Source organism: Diabrotica undecimpunctata, chromosome 8 (genome assembly GCF_040954645.1).
Source record: "Diabrotica undecimpunctata isolate CICGRU chromosome 8, icDiaUnde3, whole genome shotgun sequence".
Classification (NCBI taxonomy): Eukaryota; Metazoa; Arthropoda; class Insecta; order Coleoptera; family Chrysomelidae; genus Diabrotica; species Diabrotica undecimpunctata.
In genome coordinates, this window is record NC_092810.1 from 63,217,439 (window position 1) to 63,242,600 (window position 25,162).

At 31.3% G+C, this 25,162-nt stretch overlaps 1 protein-coding gene across 1 annotated transcript in view; it reads left to right on the forward strand.

Moving 5' to 3' along the window:
• The window catches only part of Pdp1 (PAR bZIP family member Pdp1), a 351,185-nt gene that overhangs the window by 92,797 nt on the left and 233,226 nt on the right, over positions 1 to 25,162 (forward strand). The gene's annotated exons all lie outside the window — the stretch shown is intronic.

Consider the following 25,162-nt stretch of genomic DNA (forward strand, 5'->3'; position numbering starts at 1 on the left):
TCTCTAATATAGAATTCATTGGATTCGTTGTAGGAAATTGTGAGGATATCTGTAAGGTGTTTAGCAAGTTTACTATTAGAAGCATCAATGGAAGAGACAATAGGCCTCATTGAAAGAGTGGGTTTGTGGACTTTAGGAAGTGTATAAAACCTGGGTGCAACTGCATTGTAAATTTTCAAAGATTTTGCAAAGATATATATATATATATATATATATATATATATATATATATATATATTTATATATGTATATATATATATATTTTATACATGTATATATATATATATATATATATATATATATGTATATATATATATATATATATATATGTATATATATATATATATATATATATATATATATATATATATATATATATATATAGCTGTACCCCGGAGGTTAAAGACACTATGTCCATTTTCTTACTTTTTCAGAAGAACATTTTTTTAAATTTGTAATCAGTAAATACTCAAATGTTTGTTATATTTAAAAAAAGATTAATATATTATTATTGTTGTGTGTATATTCGTTTTTTTTTCTATGAACTGTTATATACCTGAAGTTTACCGTTCATTGTATAATTTTTTTTTTAAATGTGTAGTTGAACATAGTGTTGTTTACCTCTAACAATTTTTTTAAATAATGTGACATTGCTTATTAAGGTCTCTACGAAATAAACAAGACAAACACATTAAATAGCCTATACTATTATTTTATTAAAATCAAATATTATAATGTTATAATAATTAAGTAAAATTATAGACAAGTCTCAAAATTGTTAAAGAATATCCATGTCATCTTCATCTTCTTGGGGGTAATCGTTTGTGGCTACATCGCTATGTGTTAAATTTTGATAAAACGCATGACAAGCCGAGGGAACAAAAGGATTCGTAATGGGATTACTGAGATTTAATTTAATTGGGATGGAAACGTTACTTGCTGTCTTCAATACCTCATGAAGTCCGCCTCATACATATTTTAATTATTGAAGTCGGTCTTATAAAAGAGCTTCCCAATGTGTTCTTGTTGGACTTGTAGGAAAACACATGTTGACAGTAGAACAGGATTTTTGTCAACATTATTTTTTCTACTGACAAAAGTAGGATTAGGTGACAGTTTCTTATCGAATAGCGTTTAGAAATTGTTGAAATCTGCAAGTTTTATATTGTGCACTGTGTATTTACCTGATGTTTTCTTAACTAGCTGTTGCCAGTCCCATGGTGTTAAAATGGCCAAATTGGAGAGTTTCTTTCTTTTTCTCTCGATTAAAGCATAAACACTGTCTGCTTCCATATATTTGTTCCCTTTCAGTAAAAACTTTTGAGTGATCGTCTTTATTTGAGGGTACGTATGAAGTATCCAAAAATAGCACATTATAATACTTATATTTTTATTTTTTCCATAGCAGTTATCGGTCCAAAGAGTGATGTCCTCTACTTGACTACCTGGAATTGTATTGTCAGCCCATTTTAAAATTGACAAGGCAATTTCATTTGCACCACAGGCCCCTTTCGATTCGTCCCACATCATACATTATACAGAAGAATCACTGGCATCATATAATTTAAAATTTATTGTCCAAAGCTTCCTTTTGTAGAAACTAATACAATTGTTTGTTAGTGGTGAAGAATAATATTTTTGCAAATTACCAGATAGTACTTTGTGTTTTGGTGTTTTTTAGCCATTATAAAGTCAAGCCAATTGTTTTAAGTTATACCGAGTTTTAAATTTAATTAGGTGAGCATCATGATCGTACACTGGTAAGTTAATCTGCAGTTAGATTCTTTTTCAATTGAGCGGTGAATGTACTGCATGTATCGCAAGTGTCTATTTCGCGTGGTTTAAACGACAAGTTGATTCTTTATTAAAAATATCTGCCTACAACCACTTTTTTGCTCTTAGCTTTGGATCCACATGTCTTTCATTGCATTTATCAATGTACAGGTAATACATCTTTTCTATTGTAAGTTCTGTGCAAAGATAATTTCTTCTTCTTCTTCTTCTTCTTCGCGCGACTAGGATTACTCCTTTTTATCTGCCTCTTATTCTGTTTCAGTCGTTGTTGACTGTACATTATCTTTCCACCTTTTTGGCGGCCTTCCAAAAGGTCTTCTGCTATACGACTTGTTGTTTTTACAGATGTTCGCTAATCTATCTGGTCCCATTGGGTTTACATGTTCGTTCCAGTTTTTTTTTCTTTGTTTTTATCCACCCATTAATATTTTGAATTTTGCATTGTTCGCGTATACTTCTATTGGTTTGTCTGTCTCTTAATGATATGCCCGCTATTGTTCTTAATACTTTCATTTCGATATTGTTGATTTGTTGTTTCGTCTTTCTTGTATCGGTCCTTGTCTCCGCTGTATATGTTAGGATTGGTCTTACTGTTGTCTTGTATACTTTTATTTTGCTTTCCGTGGTCAGATATTTGTTTCTCCATATGGTTTCTCGAAGGCAACCACTTACTCTTGTCGCTTTTGATGCTTGCCTTGTGGTCTCTGTTCTTATATCCCTATTACTAGTGATCTCTACTCCTAGGTAATTGAATTTCATTACTTGTTCTACAATTTTGCCGTCTATTTCTAGTTTGCATCTACGCGGCTCTTTACTGATCACTAAACATTTAGTTTTTTCTACTGATATTCTCATATTAAGTTTGTTTGCTGTGATATTGAAGGTGTGAAGCTGCCTTTGTAGGTTATCTTCGTTATCAGCAATTAGTACTGCATCATCGGCTAATTTCTCTTGCTCCTTTCTCTTGAATAATGACTCTCGTACTTTGGGAAGGAATTGATATGTTGATGTATACTATTTCTGGTTTCGGTAGGAGTTTTATTGATTGGCGTGTGACTACTTCTTTGATCAGCTTTTATTAAACCTCCTGGCTCAATTTTTTCAACATATTCACTACTACTAAATTAGATATACAAAGCGTGTCTTCTTATTCGCTTTTTTGTCCGGATGGTAAATAACAATGCACACATTTCGTAGAGGTAAACAACACCAAGTTCACATGGTGTTGTTTACCTCTGACTGGAAGTGGACTTGGTGTTTAATAAAAAGTCGGTAACTTGCCGTAAAATTGTCTCTCCACATAGTATGGTTTACCTCTGTGTAGAGCCAAAAAAGTTAGATTCAAAAGAGCAATAATCCCAATTTTTGATAAAAATGGACATAGTATCCATTACCTCCGGGGTACAGATACATATAAAATATATAATTTAATTTTAACTCGCGCATCCGCCAATTATGTCAGAACAGTTTGCATGATACGCAATTGTGTACTAAGGTACTGTAGGTTTTTTACTTTCTTGTGATGAAAAACTATCAATTCACCAAAGATTGCGTTGTTTTTCGTTTTTTTAATTAAAAATATATAAAAATAATAATAAAAATTCATATTCCGTTTATTTGAGTATTAATTTTTCTCTTTTCATATAAAATAAAACAACATTTTAAAAGGATCGAGGCTCCCATGATTATTTGAGTGTTTGTAGAGATTTTTTTAAATTTTGTAGGTAAATACTATAGATTACTTAAATTTATGTAATAGTTACTATCCATAAAAGATGAAAGAACTTTGTGTATTGAATAGGATATTAACCTAGAATTTAAAGAGTACTTAGAACTTTATTTTAGGAAATTCTGCCAATTCGTTATCGAAGAGGTGTGACGTTAATGTAGGAATATTGTAATCTATAAACATCCAAAGAATACAAAAAAAAATTGTTGCTTTTAGTTGTAGCTCAGACGGAAAAAAAGTATAAAATTCTAATAAAATTTTTTCTATGTTTCTATCGCTTGTGCAGATCGCCTTCTATTTGGCTTACTTTACTCATAGTTGTTTTTACAAGCTTTATTAATTTTTACGGAATATCCAGTATATTTATGGCTTCGTATAATTTAGAGGTAAAACCTAATAGGTAAATACGTAGACCCAATACTAAAGAAGCAATAAAAAACGGATGCTTGTAAGTGAGTGTCTTTTATTAAGAGTCAAGCTCTCGCCACATAATTTTGGGCTTCATCAGAACTTGCTGTAATGGAAAAACATTCTTTACAATATCATAATTAAAGATGTTATTTTAATAATGTCGACACTATGTCTTCATAAAATTGACATGGACATACACATATTTTTAAAAACAAACCGAACGCATCTCCCAACTAGAGGAAAAGTGGCAAACAAGGCCTTTATTCAATATTTAAAGTTATTTTATTATAACCATGTGGCCGGCATTTTTTGACAAGAATTTTTAATAAGTCATGTGTTGTTTCAACTGTCACCTATCGAAACAGCATCTGTGTTAATCAATTCTTCTGAATTTCAATTTTCAGTTTTGTTCCTCAATCTCTCCCATCCTAGTTAATTTTGTACTGGATGATTTAGTATCTGACCGTTTGGGTCTTTTAGATTTCCAAATCCCTTTTATTAATACCTTGTGCTGAGTGTGACTCGTGCTACATCGGTCAGACAGGGAGATCACTGAGAGGGCGTCTTACGACACACCTCAGTGATATCAACTTATCTAAGCATACTTGTGCTCTTGCCCAACATGCTATTAACACTAAACAGAAATTGGACTTTAATGAAGTTAAGATTCTTGGCAATGAACGAAATCTCGTTAAAAGTCAGTTTTTGGAAATGTGTTGAATACCTAAACACCATAACGCTCTTAATAAGAAACGGACATTAGTAACTTAAACCAAATTTATCATACATTAATATTGCAGAATTAGGCTTAATATGTTGTTTATTTTAAAACTGTTCCCTAAGGTTTATGTTCTATCATATTTTCATATTAAATAATTTCAAATAAAAATAAAATAAAATGATATTTTCTTACTTTATTTAACTTAGATTCATTCAACTTGCATTTTATTGATTATTTTGTCAATGTTACATTTACATATGTGAAATAATTGCTTCTGATCTAATAAGTTTAATAAAATTTTATAATTAAAATTGATTCATAGAGTCTTTATTAGTCTCAGTTCCAAATGTTATGAACCTTGAACTGTTGGAAGTTGAATCAATCTTCACCTGTGGCTGGCTATACAGCCACAACATAGACTATTTTAATATATGAAATTTTGGATTGACCTCACTTGTTTGTTCATTGTCTCTCTTAACCAATCACTGGGGGAAAAATGGTGATCTTAACCACCTTTTTCTTTCATTCTTTAGTTTTTACTGACAGGTTTGTCACCCAAATTTATCATATTCTTTAAATTTACCGCTCTATTGCACTAGAGGTTGGTAATTCGCCTTGCTGTTATGTAACCTTATGAGAAACCTTTTATGAGTAAAAATAAGGTACTAGAAAGTTTACCTTTGAGATGGTCTATATGATTATTCCAAGTCAATGTGTTATGCCTGTTATGCCCAAGTCTTCCAGTCTAACACGGATAAAAAGTTCCGCATTTTTAATATACCCTTCTGCGTAAAGGCTCTAGTGCAAACACTTGTTCAAACTTGTGCAAACAGAGAAACAAGGTTCAAGAACATTTGCCCGAAACTGATCTTCTTCAACATTTGTCATAATATTGTCTATACAAGTGGCAGATGTATCAGTAATACTAGTGGCTATCCAGCCACAACGTAGACAATTTTAATATATGATATTTTGGATTGACCTCACTTGTTTGTTCATTGTCTCTCTTAACCAATCACTGGGGAAAAAATGTTGATCTTAACCACCTTTTTCTTTCATTCTTTGGTTTTTACTGACAGGTTTGTCACCCAAATTTATCATATTCTTTAAATTTACCGCTCTATTGCACTAGAGGTTGGTAATTCGCCTTGCTGTTATGTAACCTTCGCCTTATGAGTAAAAATAAGGTACTAGAAAGTTTACCTTTGAGATGGTCAATATGGTTATTCCAAGTCAATGTATTGTCAACTGTTATGCCCAACAATTTGATATTATTTTTTTCAACACTCACATCGATAGACGCAAAAATTAATTTTTGAGTTTTGTATCATTTAGTTTAAATTTATTTGCCAAGAACCATAATTGAGCATTGGAATTTACATACTCAGACGTGGTTTCTAAAACTGAAAACTGAAAAAAAACAAAAGTAGTGTCATCTGCAAATGAAAGTGTTTTAAATGGAAACATGAAATTGGGCAAGTCATTAACATATATTATAAATAATAGAGGGCCCAGAACCGATCTTTGTGGAACTCCATGCTTTATCTGCTTAAATTCAAAAATACAATTTCCGTACTTGACTGCTTGATACGCTTGACTGCTCTATCCTTTAGATACGATGAAATTAGTTCCAAAGGAGTACCTCGTATACCGTAAAAATTCAGTTTTTTTAGCAAAATACAATAGGAAACACAGTTAAAGGCATTCGAAAGATCACTTTGTGCGAAGTGTATTTATTTATGTATCGAAAATTTTAATACATACTGCGTGGGACACCGAAAATGAACTAGATATAAGATTATCTTTCATACATTTTTTTCAGAAAAAAGCAAAAACTGTTCACTATACGTAATTCAATTTAAATACGGAAAGTGCCAAGGGTGAAATAATATTGAAAAGAAAATTTTATAAGGAATTCAGCCATGTAACTATTCTTTACGTAACTTTTAATTATGTCGTCCTTTTACCGTTACAAGAATTGAACTGTTCCACATTTCAAATTATAATTCACTATTTTCTCTATAATTCTAAGAGTTAATCTCAACAAACTAATGCACATTATTAATTATTCTTGCAACATTGTCTGACGTTTCGGAGCATTTCCGGAGTTGTTTAGGACATTCGGTAATAAAACGTTGATGTAACTCTTTTAAGTAACCTGGATGAATGACGTATATTCAACTTTTTATATATCCCTACAAAAATTAACCTAAGCGAAATAAATTGGGAGACTTTTTCATCCAATCCAATGTCTAAAAAAATTCCACTGCTATTGTCAAATCCCTCTTTTGGAATATTCGATCTTTAAGATATCGGTTATCGTTTTCTATTATATCTGTTAGCCTTATAGATAGATAGATCTTCATTTAAATAGAAAAAAAATACATACAATATTGATAAAAGAGCACTATAAATTTTTGATATGTTATAGATAGTTTGATATGTTAAGCTTTTTTTTTTAAAGAGCGAATACATCGTACTTTTATACATAGTTCTGGGTATATGTATATATATATATATATATATATATATATATATATATATATATATTTATATATATATATATATATAGAAAAGAAATTTAATCTTTGCAGATAAGTTAAATAGTAAACTTTTAAATATTGGGGAATCTGCAAGAAAGACTCTAATAAGTTTCAATTGTTTCGCCGAACGTTTTCGCCAAAGAGAATTAACTAGGCTTCTTCAGGGCTGAAAGAGAATAAATTATAATTAGCTACCATATATTATCTATTAAAAACATTATTGATCTTACCGTAACTTAGAATTGTAGAGTTAGAATGTTAAAAAACTTAGATACTTCACCTTCCTTCGCGACTAACAATGCTGATCCTGATGTCTTAAGTGGGAACCCAGTCTCGGATACTCCTGTCAACAAATATTTTTCATTACCATATTTCAGAGATATCGCTCCGGGGTTAACAAGGATTCTGAAAAGTGTTGAAAATAGCTTTGGTAATAATAATAACAACATTAAACTTAATGTGGCTTGTAGATCAGCCCTAACAATTAATAATCTTTATTCTAAGATAAAAGATAAGACTCCCATAGATAGGCTTAGTAACATTGTCTACAACATTCCATGCCTCTCTTGCAGCACTTCCTACATCGGCCAAACATCTCAATTATTGAAATCACGTATTACACTACACAAAAGTGATTCTTGACTTCACCCTGACCGCTGTGCATTAGCCAAACATGTCCATTCCACTGGTCATCTCATGGACTATACTAACACTACAATTCTCCACCGTGAGAACAATAAATCTAAAAGAGAGTTCATTGAAATGTCTTATATTTTCTTTAACGATTTCGCCATCAGTGTTAAGAGTGACATTAAGAATCTAAGCGATATATACCACTTCTTACTTAAATCAGATACCAAGAACATACAACATCACAGATAACTAACCTGACTGATATATCCATTAACAACTAACCTACTTTAATAATTAATTTTCAATAACTAAAAAAGATAACATTCCCTTGCTTTTCTTAGATACATCTCAATAAGATATTATTATAATAATAATATCTTATTGAGATAATAATAATAAGAAGAAAATCTAAAATAATATTTCCCTATACTGGGATTTAACTTCATTCGGTTTTACCAATGAACCTTAACGACATAAAATTCAAAAGAACTACTTGAATTGTCAGCACATGCGTTGTGGTAAAACAGGACCTCACATTTAAACTTTCTAACAATCAAAAATTTAGTTATTGCCGACAATTCAAAGAATTACCTCCTTTTAAATGTAGTTACATTGGGTTTTTCGATTAACCTTGGGTAAACCTTTGTGTTTTAAGTTCAAAGCTACCATACATTTCCAACGTTAAAAAAAACTTTTTTTGCACATAGTAACAAAAATCACCACTATGTTGTTACTAGCTAAGTTTTTTAACATTCTAACTCTACAATTCTAAGTTACGGTAAGATCAATAATGTTTTTAATAGATAATATATGGTAGCTAATTATAATTTATTCTCGGTCAGCCCTGAAGAAGCCAAATTAATTTTCTTTGGCAAAAACGTTCGGCGAAACAATTGATACTCATTAGAGTCTTTCTTGCAGATTTCCCCAATATTTAAGAATTTACTATATGTATATATACATATATATATATATATATATATATATATATATATATATATATAAATATATATATATATATATATTTATATATATATATATATATATATATATATATATATATATATTTATATATATATATATATATATATATATATATATATATATAAATATATATATATATATATATATATATAAATATATATATATATATATATATATATATATTTATATATATATATATTTATATATATATATATATATATATATATATATATATATATATATATATATATATACAAACAACACAGTTTATTAGGGCTGCATTAGGGCTGACTGCAGCCCTAATAAACTGTGTTGTTTGTTTATATCGACAGTCAATAATATCCAGTGTTTCTTATATATATATATATATATATATATATATATATATATATATATATATATATATATATATATATATGTATGTCATCTAAACCTCTGGTATTACAAGAATGAATATTTTTGTTAAAAGAAATGAATTCTTGAAACTATTCAGGTGATAACTATTGATAAACTGGATATACAGGATTTAAAACATTCAACTATTCTCAACACAGAGAACCAATTTACAAAATTTAACATAGTCCCAATTGGGATACAGCAATTTGTTTTAAGAATTATTCTCATTCTCCGATTGTGTAGTCACAATGAGGTTGAATAATTGTGTTCTATACCGTGATTTTGGTCTCTTTGATAATTAACAAATTTTGAGATATTCTGCTCAGAAAGTATAGCTTTTTTATATTGTTTTATGGATGTACCCGAAGTGACTATCAAAACTCAAAATATTGTCAAGGTGTAATCCCAAATATTTAACTGTTGTAACCCATTGAATTCTTTCGTTATTAATATTTAAATTTATGCTCTCAGTATCAATCAAGCTATATGTTTAGTTCTAGTAAAAACCATTGCATTTGTCTTTTTTTCACATTCAAATTCAGTTAAGCAAAAATTTCTAATAGTTTTTCTATAGATAATAAAGTATTGATTGGTCAAACTTCTTCAGCTTTGATAGTATTGGGTATTTTTTGTATAGGGATTTGTATTAGGAATTCTACCCATGGTAAGAGATGTATTAATTAAATTAAGCATAACGTGCTCAATGGTTTCAAAAATTGTCTTTACTATTCTGCATTTAACGTTTCATATAATGAGAATTTATTATCTAAATTGTCAACAATTAAATTATAAATTAATTTCAAATTCATAGCATTCTATATTTACTGGATTACTTCAAAACTATTAGGCACTGAGAAGTTTTTCAGCACTGAGAAATCAAGACCTTCGTGCTAGATAAAATACCAAATGTTATTATGATTGAACTCGTATTGGAGTGACGATTGCAATAATACTATAATATACAGAGTACTGTATTTAAAAAACCAATGTGATGATAATTAGGCGTTTCCAGACTTCTAGTCCACTCTATATGTTTGCTATTGAATCTAGCTTTATTGCTTTTCAATATCAAATTGGTCTTACGTTTTTTGTAAAGTATCATCGTCTTCCATTCTCTCGCATTCAGTCCGGACATACTTTCCAGACATTTTTATTTTACGTATTCACTGTATCCCGTTTATCCATCGAGTCGATGAACGACTCCGGCTTATTTTATATTCGTGGAATTCTCAGCCTAATAGTCTCTTAGTTCCAGAAGGGAATTGGGCACGAGGGAAGCTCTTCAACCGCGGCAGACTTTTACAACTACTAAAGGGTATGGGATTAGACCTTTTTTTTTATCTCAGAATGTTACAATGCATATCATATCTAATGGTAAAATTTTGGAACAGGAGAACTAAATAAAGTACTTGGATTTTCTGGATAAACAACCAAAATCATACTGTGATCGGGTCTTAGACATATTGATTCTCACTCCTCCTGCTAATGTATAAAAATAAAGCTAATTTAGAAGTCTATTATCCTTATTTATCCCATCAGCTATTAGCACTTTGTCGGTCTAATTTGCCCTTTTACATTTATATTCCAAAAGACATACAGTTTCAACATTTTTGGTTGGTTATGATGTCAAAGGCCTTTTCATAATCCACAAATATTAAAACAACTGGTTTATTATACCATGTACACTTTTCTGTAGGATTTTTTATTACCAATAGGTGATCATTTGTTTCATAGGTTTTTCTAAAACTCGCCTGTTCTCTATAAACCAGGCTGCTAAAAGTCCAATTTATTTTCTAATCGTTTCGTAATATTATTTCTGCATGTAGTTTCGGTCGGTAGTATCGCCTCTTTTATGAAGTAGAATAATTTCTGCGTAATGCCACTGGATTCATGTTACTGCTTCCTATAGTTCCTATTGAATAGTCTGCCAAGGGCATCTTCTTTTTAGTCCAGGCGAGATACGTTAACCTCTGGCACTTGATCCTAAGACCTTTGTAGCATATCCTGTTTTTTTCATTAAACTCCAATAAGTTATGTGGCCTCAACGAAGGCTAAAAGTTTTCTTATTAATAGATTTATGATCTCTTCTAGTTTAATCAGTTGGCCAGTGAATTACTGCCTCATATCCTGCCTTCTCGGTCGGTGTATCAGTTTTCCTCTATTTCTATATCTCTTATTTCGCGATTTATGCTTTCTTTTCAACTAACGAAAGGTCTTCCTCTTTTCCTTCTACCATGAGGTGGACATGTTAGGATTTGTTTTGGAAGTCGATTTTCGGGCATTTTTTGGACATGTCCATATCATCTTAGTTGTTGGGTACCAATATCTTTGTATTGTATTGTATGATTCACTTTCATGATTTATCGTATTCTACTGTTAATGAATATGTAATATGTATGAAATAACTCTATGCGAAATTAAAACGGCACTTTTAGAAATGAAAAAGAATAAATTCCCTGGCGATCACGAAGTAGTGATCGAGGCGATCAAACTAGGTGGAAATAAAATTGTCCAGGCTTTGGCCAAGCTTCCGAATGAATCTATCAAGGAAACACTCCTTCTCAATGGAACAGTGCAGTCATTGTTTTATTACATAAGCAAGGAGAGATAACAGATCCAAAAAACTACAGTCCTATCAGCTTTCTGTTACACATATATAAACTTTTCACAAAAATTATCAAAAATAGACTAGACGCTAAGTTACACTTCTATCAGCCTAGAGAACAAGCTGAATTTACATCGGGATAAGGCACTAACGACCAGTTAGTGCTTTATTGCAGAATACAACAAACCATTGGCAATTATTCGTGGACTATGAGAAAGCATTCGATACCATAAGCCATTCCAAAATGTTGAAAGCATTAACAGAATGCCGAATAGAATCTTCACACTAACATAATCAAATATATTTACCAAAGTATCACAGCTAACATTAGACTATCTGAACAGAAACAAATAAATTCTATATACACCGAGGAGTACAACAAGGAGACACCGTCTCTCCAAAGTTATTCACGACGCTTTTAGAACATACTTGTAAGAAGGCAGATCTGAACGAGCATGGTATCAACATTGTAACATTTTTTTTATAATTAGAATATTAAATAATTTTTAATCCTTTTACCCCTGTTGCTGAGACGCCGATGGCCGTAATTGCAAATATATACGCGGGTGGTCGTGTTTACCATTAGGAAATTTTATTGTAATTTACCGACTATCTCAAAAGACGGAAGGTCCGGCTTATTAAAGACACGAAGTAGTATACTTTATTGTAGGGCTTAGCTAATCCTTTCCGGTGCCAAGTGGGTTCTTTTTTGATAAATTTGGTAAATATCGTCGAGGGCACGTTATAGTAATTTTCTGAGAGAACTTAATCCGAAAGGATTTATCTTTCATCATGTTCTTAGCTAGAAGAGTACCGTTATTTTCGATATCGTTAGAATCTTTTACCTTCCTAGATATACATACAGGCTGGCCTGTCATTTTTCAGTGGGGAATATGCCACCTATTTTTGGGGAAGCTTGTGAAATTTTGAGAGGAAAGACAGCACTTGAGCAGCCCTGACAGGGCGATCTTTGCGTAAAGGCGCTTGCTGATATTACCGTCTCTGTGTTATCTTACCGTCCCTGTGAATTTTTTCTTTAAGTGAGTATACACTTAAATGTTTCAGTTCTTAATCTAATACCATATTAGATTAACGATGGCTATAAACTACCTTTAAGTTAATTAACTTCAGTGTTTAATACAAGTAAAGTATTTAGCTTCAGTGAAAAGTGCAGCAGTCATCAAGGTTTATCGTAAGTTATCATAATCATTCTATCTTCAACCATCTGGACGAATCTCCGTCGACTATTTCTTCTCCTGTACTTAAGGTTAACTACTGAGTTAACATTCAATCAAGGAACATTTAATATTTTCATACTTTTAATCTTTTAATCAGTATTAAGAACTTCTAAATTACGAATATTTAAATTTAAACAAAAAGAGAAATCAAACGATTTAAATTTAATTCTCAGTTAATCATTATACAACAGTGTGATATAGATAATTACCTTGAAACCAAGTGCGGGTTGGTTTAATTTTTTTAATATAGAATTCTCGTACCCTTTTTATTATTCTTTGTTATTATCTTATTCTTGTATTCTTTTGAATTTAACTTTAATTCACTTTGTTTTATTTGCTATTCATTTTTTTAATTTAGTCTACCCGTTATCTCGAGATAAGCCCATAAACATCAAAGAGAGATTTATATCAGCTTTAGTTAAATACTATTAAATACTATCAGGCTCTCTTCGCTGAGATTTTAAACTGTGTATGATTTTATTATATTATTGTATTTGTAAAGGTATTTCCTAATTATAATACTGTTTATTGTTATATCTATACCACCATTTAATAATTGATGGTGCTTTTTTTTACATGTGTGTACATTCAGCTGCCTATATCATAGTGATGTTGAATATATTTTGTTTTGTTTTATTAATGAATTTTATTTCTCGACTCCTAATAAGTTTCCTGATATAACAATACCTCTGAATGTTTGTTTATTATATTAAATAATTATTATACCTTCGACCAGAAGAAAGATCAGGCTGATTAAGTTTTGTAGGTAAGTAGGTGGACGTAGTCCACCTAATATATTTATTATTTGTTTATATAGTGTATTAACCGAATTTATTTAATAATTAACTGTCTATATCTTGGATTTGGTCTCAGAACCTAAATATCTTTCCTTGCTTCTTTTTTTTCTAAGGTTTCTTAATTTTCTCCTTGAACCCAGAAAGTTAAGTGGCGCTCTGTTTTTATCTTATCTTATTTTTGGTAATTTTACCCGTCTATCTTTTTGTTTATTTCTATATCTTTTCTAATATCTAGTATCCTGTCCTACCTTTACTTATTTCGTCCGTTGGACCCATTCCCGGTTCCAAAAGCTAGTTTTGAATTCACAACTCGCTCTCCACCAACCATCTGGCTGGCGTGCGCAGTGTCTCCATTGGTGACCTTTCTAGCACCATCCAAAAAAGGTTTCCCAGGTTACAACATAAATGGAGAAGGGTCATTCAGAGAATGGAATGAGTCATTTGAGATTTGCAGATAGCATCGTCCTTATAGCCGATCGTAAAGATGATGCAATAATAATGCTTGAAAAATGATATCACGCTTCCTAGGAGGTCGGACTAAAGATTAATATGAACAAGACGCAAATAATCTGGTGCTAAATCGAAATATTGCTGTTGACGGAAGGGATATTGTGCAGACTGCATCGTATAAGTACTTAGGACATGAAATTCGGTTGGGCAGAGATAACCAGACATGTGAGCTCTTACGTCACATAAGATTAACCTGGGTAGCGTTTGGTAAATTAAACTATGTATTTAAATCGGATCTTCCTATATGCCTCAAAAGGAAAATCTTTAACTAATGTATGTTAGCTGTACTCACGTATGGAGCGGAAACATTAACACCCACAAAAAAGGTAGTGAATAAGATTCGCGTGACTTAGAGGGCTATGGAGCGCCAGATGTTGGGTGTCGTAGAACAAAAACAACAGATGTCATCGAAAAAATCGCGTCGCTAAAATGGAATTGGGCTAGACACGTCGCCAGATTATCAGAGAACCGATGGACAAAACGTATTTTTGAGTGGAAACCATCTCAAACGTATTTTGAGAGTAACTGGATGCAAGCCGCATAAGACAGAGGTAGATGGAAAGAACTGAGCGACACCTATGTCCAGCGGCGGACGCATACAGGTTGATGATAATGATGTTAACGTTTGTTATTATTTGTTTTTGAGTGATCCCAAAGTATATTATTTAAAAGGGATATTGTTTTTCTTCTCTGGTTGTTTCTTTCTTTTATCGTGTCGTATACATTTCCTTCTTTTGTGATGATCATACCCACGTACTTATATGTGTCGCAATGTCTAATGATTTTTCCATCTTGCGAGGTCCTGCTATATTCCAGCGACACACATATGTGCTGTATTTCTTTTGTTTATTTTAAGCTCCCATGTTTTATATTTCTCAATTAATTTCCTTGTGATATATTCAATATCTTCTTACTCTTGTGTTATTACTAGTCAATCATCTTAAATAATAAAATCCCTTTAACGTTGTAGTTCCTTTTAGCGCTATTTTTTTAACCTAATTAATACTCTCTTTTTTGACTTCAAAATTGGTATGTTTATTATTTGTAAATTTATCTTATAAGATCATAATCATAAGGTTTACGCGCTTTTTAATGTACTATTTATAACGAATTTTATGCATTTACCGATCTTCTATTAACACGGATTACAATTGCTCTCACTTTCATTATTAAACACTATTTAAACTCGCCTCGTATTTCTACATTATAGGAAAACTATAGATAATATTGTATTCTTACTGTTAAATAACATTAAATACTATTTTTAAATGACTACTACACCGTGCCTAGCGGAAAATTAACATTTGAGTTTCTCGTTAAAAAAGAGAGAAATATGAAAGGTAAAGATAGTTTATTGACCTTAGACGACGAAACCATCAACTCGTGTAGCCCCAAAAATGGTTAATTGCGTTTGTGACGTCGTCGACTCCCAGCGAAATAGAAAGTGCTTGAAAATTTGGTAATTTAATTTGTGTATACTTTTACAAATCGCACAACGGTATTCGTCAGTCAGAACACTTTTACTTATTTTAAATTTTGTTTGGAAGTGTTGAGATTTAAGAATTTTTTGTACACTTGAATGATAATAATAACGCGTGCAGAATATATTTACTTGCGTCAAAATAATCAACATATTGTAGTAAATTAGTTTAGTAAAATATTTTACAAATAGTATTTTAAGTTATATAAATAAAAATATAATGAAAGTGATACTTTCATCTCTGCTGTTTCTAACATTATTTTTGTCCTCTCTGTGTGAGGTCGTGTTTCTGCCGCGTATGTCTGATGGTTGCTTTGTCTGCCTTTCATTTCTTTTTCGATATTTTTATTTCTCTATAGTGTTTCATTCAGTAACCCGTGGCTCTCTTTGCTCTATTCACATGATTTTCAACTTCTGTTTCGAGCATTTCGTAGCTAGATAGTGTGATGCCTAGATATTTAAGATCCATTCGATTATCTGACCTTCCAGCTCCAATTTACATCTTAGTAAATTTGCTGTTATAAACATGCATTTTGTCTTTTTCGGGGAATTAACATGTTAAATTTTCTGGTGGTTATCTTAAATTGGTGCAGCATATGTTGTAAATCATCTTCACTTTGAGACAGTAGTGTTGCGTCGTCTGCTTAGCAAATTATTTTAAGATATTTTTCTCCTATTTGGTATCCTTTTTTAGTTCTTACTTTTTTTATTATTTCATCCATAAGTAACTTTTAATGCTTTAAGTTATTACATTCTTCCTACTATTGGGTATCTTAATGTAATATTTATTGATTTTGAGAAAGCATATGAGAGAGTTCCTCGATAGATTCTGTGGTGGGCACTTAATGAGGAAGAAGTCTCCGGTGAATATGTAAAGATTGTGGGAGACATGTATGAGGGAGTAACAACTCGTGTTAGAACAGGTGTGAGACTGATATATTTCATGTGAAAGTAAGATTACACTAAAGCTCTTTGCTTAGTCCGTATACAGTCTCATTAGTTTTGGATCAGATAACAGTGAAACTACAGGGTAACATTTCCTGATGCCTAATGTTAAAGGACAGGCTCTTAGGAAAAAGGTTTAAAACTTATTAGAACAAAAACAGAGTATTTGGATTGTGAAATAATTATGAAAAATAATAGTTTTAATTACACAGGATCGATATTACAGAGTAATGGGGAAATATAATAAAGATGCATGTATTGTAGTATTATGTGACAGAAGAATTCCAATGAAGCTAAAGGGAAAATACTATAAAACAGCCATACGACCAGTCATGGTGTACGGAACTGCATGGTATGCAGTTTAAAAGAAAAAAGAACAGCGAATGCATGTGATGTAAATGAGAATGCTTAGATGGACAAGTGGAATGATAAAAAAAATATCAAATTAAGAATGGGTATATGAGGGGGAGTCTAGGGGTGGCACCAGTGCAAAAATAAAAGAGCTTTGGAGAAGAATTGCTGATAAGCGGGTTCTTGGAAAGAGTAGGAGAGGTAGACCAAAAAAAACTTGGAGGAATGCGCTTAGGTAGAAATGTCGGCAAAGAGATGCAGAGATGTCGGCCATCTAGTTTATATGTGTTTTATTGACTTCGAGAAGGCCTTTGATCGATTAAAACATACCGAAATGATAGCCATTCTTCAGCAGGTAGATATTGATGACAAAGACCTACGTATCATTAAAAATTTTTACTGACAACATCAACATGCAAACATCAGTATTGGCCAGAATAATTCTTAAGAGCTTTAAATACGAAAATAAGTAAGACGGGGCTGCATTTTGTCCCCAATGATATTTAACATATATTCGGAGTTCGTTTTCAATAAATAATTGGACAGTGTTCAATGTGGACTTAAAATTAATGGCATCAATATTGATAGTTTAAGGGAAGCGGATGACACGGTGTTAATTGTAAATAGTTAGGAAGAACTTTAATATCTGATTAATAGGATTACCACAACGTATAATGAATATGGTCGATAGCTAAATACCACAAAGACAAAGATGATGGTTGTCAGTAAAACACCAATACAACCAGAACTGGTAACATCACTTATTTTGGTTGTAATTCAATTGAGAACTGGGACATGAGCAAAGCAATTAGAATACGTATAGAGAAGGCCAGAGCAATATTTTTTAAGAAAATCTTATGTGGAAAAAATATTACTTTGAGACTGAAAATTACATTAGTGAGATGTTATGTGTTTTCTATTCTTTTCTGCGGTGTCGAGGGTTGGACTTTACCAGATATATTTTTAAGAAAACTCAAAGCCTTTGAAATCTGGGTATATCGGAGACTTCTACGAATGAATAAGTTGAGTAGATAGAGTTCGTAACGAGGTTGTTTTGCAGCGAATGGAAAAAAGTAAGGAAGTGGTCAGAATAGTTAAAAATCGTAAACTGGAGTATTTTGGCCATATTATGCGTCACGCAGAGAGATGTAATATACTTCAGCTCAAATCAATAGACTAGATAAAGAAATATAACTAACTTTAATCTTACTTTGGAAGTATTGTAAGGAAACTAGATATAAATGACTGTATTAATACAAGATTCACTCAAATATGCGCATATGCGAATGATGCTGCCATAATAAGCCGCAATAGAAGGGTATTAAGCAAAAAAGATATATGAAGACTACGACTATAAAAGAATCTGAAGGTAGACAACCATACCTACAAATACGCCTACACCTTTCACTACCTAGGCTCAATAATAAGTGACAGCAACAACGTCAGTCATGAAATACAAGCATGGATTCTTAGCTGTAACTTTTATTCATAACAAGACTTAATGAAAAGTAAGTTACTGAATCGTGAGTCTAAACTTCGAATCTACAAAACAGTAATTAGACCAGTGGTCACATATAGATGTAAAACGTGGATTCTTTCAACCACTAATGACAATCAATTGAGAATATTTGAGCGCAGAATATTAAGAAAGATATTTGGACCAACCCATTGTACCGATGGTTCGTGGAAAATAAAAATGAACTATGAGCTAGATGAATTGCTGCAGAGCGTAGATATCGTTAGGTTTGTAAAGTCACAAAGACTAAACTGGCTTGACCATTTGCAAAGATTGACAGATAATCAAGATGTAAAAGTAATCCAGAGGTAGAAACTCCAACGAAATAGGATAAGAGGAAGGCCACTTAAAAGGTGGATAGACGATGTAGAGAAAGATCTTAAAACTATGAACATCAGGCAGTCGTGAAGGAAAGTATCCTACAGGACAGAATGAAAGAATGTTGTTAAATAGACCAACACCCGCAAAGGGTTGTAGTTTCACTAGTAGAAGAAGAAGATATCCTATCACACAAAGAGAAATTAAAATAATATTCTAGTCAACCAAAAAACATTATATATTCGGAATTATTATCATCATTTGTTTATCTTAAACATTTTAATATCTGTGTTTAGTTGTAACTATTTTTATCTTGCCCACATTTAGCTGTAAATTTCCTTATTTCTCTTTACTTATATCAGCTTTTACTAATGTCAAAGGAAATCTAAATAGCTGCCGTTCGTCGTCATCACTATTTGAAAATAAGTTTTGAAACAATTAAAACTTCAAGTAACTATAAAATTTATGACTTAAGTCATAAAAAGATTTAAAAGCTAAATAAGTTTTATTTTTATACTACATCGCTCTTAATATGTAGTATATATTCTTATAAATAGTTTACTTAAGCTTTTTCTTTTATAGGTAAACAAGATTCTCTTATCGTATACGAGTTTAATTATTTTTGCATGTAAAATAAGATAACCTTAAATTGATTCAACATTGAAACCTAGTCCGTTACTGGAAATGAAATACAAAGACACCTACGTTTTGCAAGACTTTCACTTTTACTGGCGAAAAGAAACGAAGACCAACACCAATTCTGCCTCTCAACAGAAATGACAAACTGGTTTTATTTTGTATACAATTGGAAATTTAGCGAATGAAATGGGGACAAAATTTATTTGCTTTTTTATTAAGCAGATAGGGAATGGTGTACCTACTGTTGAGCAATATTTTAATTTTATTTTTGGTAAATGAGAAGTATATAAATATAATAAATAAGTAAATGGAAGGTTGTTTATTAAACTCAAATATAACTTATTTAGATTTTGAAGAAGCAAATAATAAAAATATGGTCAGAATGACTCAAAATAAACAAAGCTAACAGAATACATATGAAAAATAAATAATTGCACATTATAATACAGAGATTGGTAAATAGTTTAGAACGAGAACAAAGCAAGCCAAAAGTGAAAGTGTCTAAAAGTGAAAGAGATAACAGAATCTGTAAAAACGATTGAATAGGTCCATGAACAAACACGAAGAAATTATTTTATATTGAAAAAACAAAATTATAAATTTTAGCTTATATAAGAGCAAAAGATATAAGCGTTTTAGAAGGTATGAGAAATAAATTTTGTAAATATTAATAATATTGTTTTAAAGTTCTTGTAAAGTTTATTTTGACATTTCGATTTCCATTTCGATAATCGATTTTTTTGTATTTTGAATCTGATTTCCGAAGGGCAAATTCAAACTTTAAAATAAACTTATTTTAAAGAAAAATTTCGGCTTATCCCCAAAAAATAGTAAATTTCATTAATATTAATAATATTAAACCTATTTAATGTAATGTGGGGACGATTAAGGTTATAGGAGATATGGGGTTACTTTTTTAAGAAACATTTTAAGCAAGAAACCATTTTGAAACTTCATTTGTATGATTTGTTTGTTAAAAAGTCGTTCCCATTGTTTTTTAATCATTAGATGAAAAATCGTTATAGTACATTTAGTTCGTTGCTATAATATACGAAAACTATGTATTGTATCGAAAAATATTATAGAGGTGAATAAGTTTTATAAGTTAAAATTACTCCATAATCCACAAATTAATTGTTAATGTAAGCAGAACAGGAGATTTTTATCTAATAGATAATAACCTTTTAAAAATCAATAAAATCATACGAAAATTTCCTACTTTACTAGTTTTTATGTATTTTAATTATGTATGAACGATGAGCTGGATCACTCAAGTACTTCAAGCAAAATTATAATTTTTTCTCCAAATTTTATAAAAATTCGCAGACAAGTCTTCGTGTGACCTGGAAGTATCCTATAGTATAAGTAAAAAGTAAAAATTGTTTGAAATAATATTGATTATATTGATATTCTTATTCATTTGATAGCTTATAAAAAAACAAACAAAAAAATACCTTTTTATGACCAATACTGACCTTTGTGGCAATAACCAAAAAGTAAAATGCAATATCCTGCTCAGATCACAGCTCAGATAATGAGTCACACACTTAAAACATTTTTGACAATACACAGCAGAATTGTTAAAATTCTTGAATATGACATTAGTTACACACAATTTGGCTTTAGAAATGGGATGGGTATGAAAGATGGTTTGTTCGACTTGAATGTGCTGGACCAGAGATACATGGATATGAATTAGGACATGTATTTATGTTTTGCAGATTTTGAAAAGGCATTTGATAAGGTTCAACATAAAATCTTGTATTGTTCTGAAGATATTTTCTTGTGGCATTTTAAAGTAATCACTATTTTAATGGGAATAAGCCGCAATTGAACGTTAAAATAAGTTTATTGACTTTTTAATCTCCATGTCGGAAATCGTTCTCAAAATACAAACATTGAGTTCTCCGGCCCGGATTCCTTCGTCCTTCAATATTTTCCCTGCATTATATTTTGCAGGAATGTCCCCCATAATATTTTGTCCCCAACGTTCTCTTTTTATGGTAAGTATTATTTCAAGCCTTTTATCCATTCGTCGTAATACTTCTTTATTTGTGACTCGGCCCACCAAACTTGTTCTTAATATTCGTCGACAGCACCACATCTCGAAACTCTCAATGCTTTTTATATTGTTCTATTTGAGAGTCCATGCCTCCACGGCGTACAATAATGACAATACATCTTTTTGATCTCGATATTTTAATTAGTTTTCTGGTTTATCATAGCTTCCAGGTATTTGTAATTATTTACTATTTGAATAGGGGTGTTATTATAGTAATACCTGTATAGTGAATTGGAATTTTGAAAAGTTGTTTGGTATTAATCTATATATTCTCTATTAAAAGGTGAAGGCTCTCCTGATGTTCTTGCCAACAGCACAGTATCGTCTGCAATATCGTATCGTATTTATTACTTCCCAGTTGACGAGTATTACATTTACGTTTGATAAAACTTTTTGGCAAATGTGTTCACTATAGACGTTAAACAGTAAGGGAGATAATATACATCCCTGTCTTACTCCACGTGTTACTCTTAATACGTCTGAAACTTTATCTTTCATTCTTTTATTTGCTTTCTTTTTTCTTTTCTTTCTTTATTCTTTTATTTCAGATTCCAGTATAAATTCAGGAATATTTTCTTTATAAATCTATGCCTTTGCTCTCAAGAATCTTTGTAAGTAAATTATGATGTACCCTGTCAAAAGCATTTTTGAAATCTATGAAACAGACGTGTCTTGATTGACATTCAAACATCGCTATGTGAGAACATTTGGAGCAAACAGAGCTCCTCTAGTGCCTAGTCCTTTTCTGAATCCCAACTGTGTCTCGATAATATCAAGTTAAATGTAACTTTCTGTACACACCGTTATGAACAATTTTTAGAAACACCTTAAGCAAATCACTTATTAACAAGATTGATCGATTATCGGAGCATTCTATTGCATTAGCTGTTTTTGGTATTGGAATGAATATGGGTAACAGCCATTCTTGAGGAATAATACCAGTATTGTATGTGGCGTTAAACATATGTAATATAATTATAATAGATACCGTATTCATATTGTCATTCATAAGTTTAAATACCTCTCTTCTACTTCTTTTATCTAAACATATTATCTGTTTTTCTTTAACACTACCTTTTATTCTATTAGAATATTATTAGTTTATCTCTTTCTAGGTCAACATATACGTCTTTTCCCAATTGGTAACCTATCTCAGGATATTCTAACTGTTCTTTTTATAATCCTTTTAATATAACTATTCCCTTCTTCCTTTCGAAGTTGCACCTATTCAATTACTTTTTCTATTCTGCCCGTTTTTCTGATTTACTTCTTGATCTGTCCATAAGTGTCTTACCTGTTATTCTTTTTAGTATTCTTATTTCATTTCTTTGCAGGTACCTTATTGTTGTGCCAGTTTCTGGTCTTGTTTCAGCGGTGTATGTCGTGATGGTGCTAATATTATTTTTATTTCCTAACTGCCAATTTATTATTTTAGGGACACCACTACACACCTGGAGGTAATCACTCAGCCCTTATTAGCCCAGTCGTTAGAGATTTGACCTTTAAAAATCAGAGAAACAAGCTGAATTTTGCTGAGAATGTAAATTTTGGGACCTTAAAAAAAATACAAAAAAATTTGCTACTCCGACCCTGGGCTTCCCCCTAAAACAACCATCATAGGGAAGGGAAACATACATTTTTTCCATAAAATTTGTTGTATAAAATTTGTTAACTCGATGTTAAAAATTCGATATTTTTTGAGATCAGAGTTTCCTATCCACAAAAATTAAAATTGGTTTTAAAGTCGAAGAGTGCAGATTTCGTATGGAATTTTTGCATTTTGCTGCACGTAAAGTCAGTTTCTACAAAGCTGTTAAATAAATAAACGTTGCACGATTTTTAACATTTTTTGCAATAATTCTCATCAGATCAATAAAATTCATCACTTCCATTGATTGGGCGCTATGAAATTTCCCTTACTAGAGTCTACTCTTCAAAACTAATAACATAAAACTTCTATTTTGAGTTTTGGCAACAAATACGAGGCATTTGAAATGTGCCTAAAAACCGATGACTTTAAACGTCCACATTACAAACGATTTCACGTCAGGAAAATGCTGCCACGAAGACGGCATTAGATAGAATTTGTAGCTGAAGTTGTGCGATTTTAAAAAAACGTACTTGCGTGCAATCAAAAAGAATGAGTTTTAAACATTGATAGTTTGTAATGTTTGTAATGTTTGTAAAGTTTAAATTCATTGTTCTTTAGGCATATGTCAAGTGCCTCATATTTGTGGGCCAAAATTAAAATCGAAATTGTATGTTATTAGTTTTAAAGATTAGGCACTAATAGTGAAAATTCCATAGCGACCGATTAATAGAAGTGATAAATTTTATTGATCTCGCGAGATTTGTAAAAAATGGCAAAAATCGGGCAAGGTTTATTTATTTAACAGCATTATAGAAACTGACTTCATTTGCGACAAAATGGAAAAATGAGTACGAAAGATGCGCTCTTTACCTTTAAAACGCATTTTGATTTTTGTCGATAGGACCATCTGATCAAAACTCATCGAATTTTTACCGTGAAGTTGATACAAACCTAATTTAAAAAATTGATTTCAGGCGTGTAATTGACATTCAATCAAATCGCCGGTTGCTTCAAGCGTTGTTTCTGAGAGAACGGTTTATTCTACAGTAAAAGTGTTTATAAACATTTTTGTTTAAAATTATCTGAACTACATTTTTGTTTAAAATATTTTTTTCTATGGCGTACAAATTCTTAGTAAATATACGTTTTCCGTTTCTCCCTCCCCCTACGAAGGAGGTTTTAGGAGGAAGCCCAGGTGTAGGAGTGGAAAATTTTTATGCATCTTTTTGGGGTTCCAAAATTTATATTTTCAGCAAAATTCAGCTTGTTCGTACGATTTTTAGTGCTGCAGAGCCAACTCAGTGGCATTTTCCAGTCTCTGCCGATTGGAGTGTTACTGTCCTTTGCCTCTCTTTTTTGTATCCTCTATTGCGCATATGTTTATTTTGTGGTATTTTAATTTCTTTATTATCTCTTGGTCTCTTCTTCCTTCGTCTTAGCTTAAAACAGCCAATTCTGTAGGAAGTGATTACTTTCACTATTGCAGGAGTTGTTATAAACATTAAGATCTGAAATTGTGGCATTTCTTAAATAGAGAATCGATTTTTAGACCATGTGAATTCGAAATAAGTTTAAGAATAATTAATCCTTCCAAATCTTGTCAAAATAAGGGTACGTTCTAAAAACCCACGTTGAAGTTGTGTGATACTTTTTAACTAGAAAAACAAATCGAAAACGTATCTTTAAAATGGTGCGCGCTTAAACAATTATCATTATCTCTTCTTCTACGTATTTTTGAATCTTCTATTCCGGAGTAGCCTACAGATATCTAGATTATTTTTACCATTTTGAAATTACCGCAAACCCTTAAAATTATTTTTTTAAATATTTTTCGCATTTTTTATTAAACCCTCATCAGGATACGGATTTGTCGGATCGTTGGTTCAGAACAGGATAGAA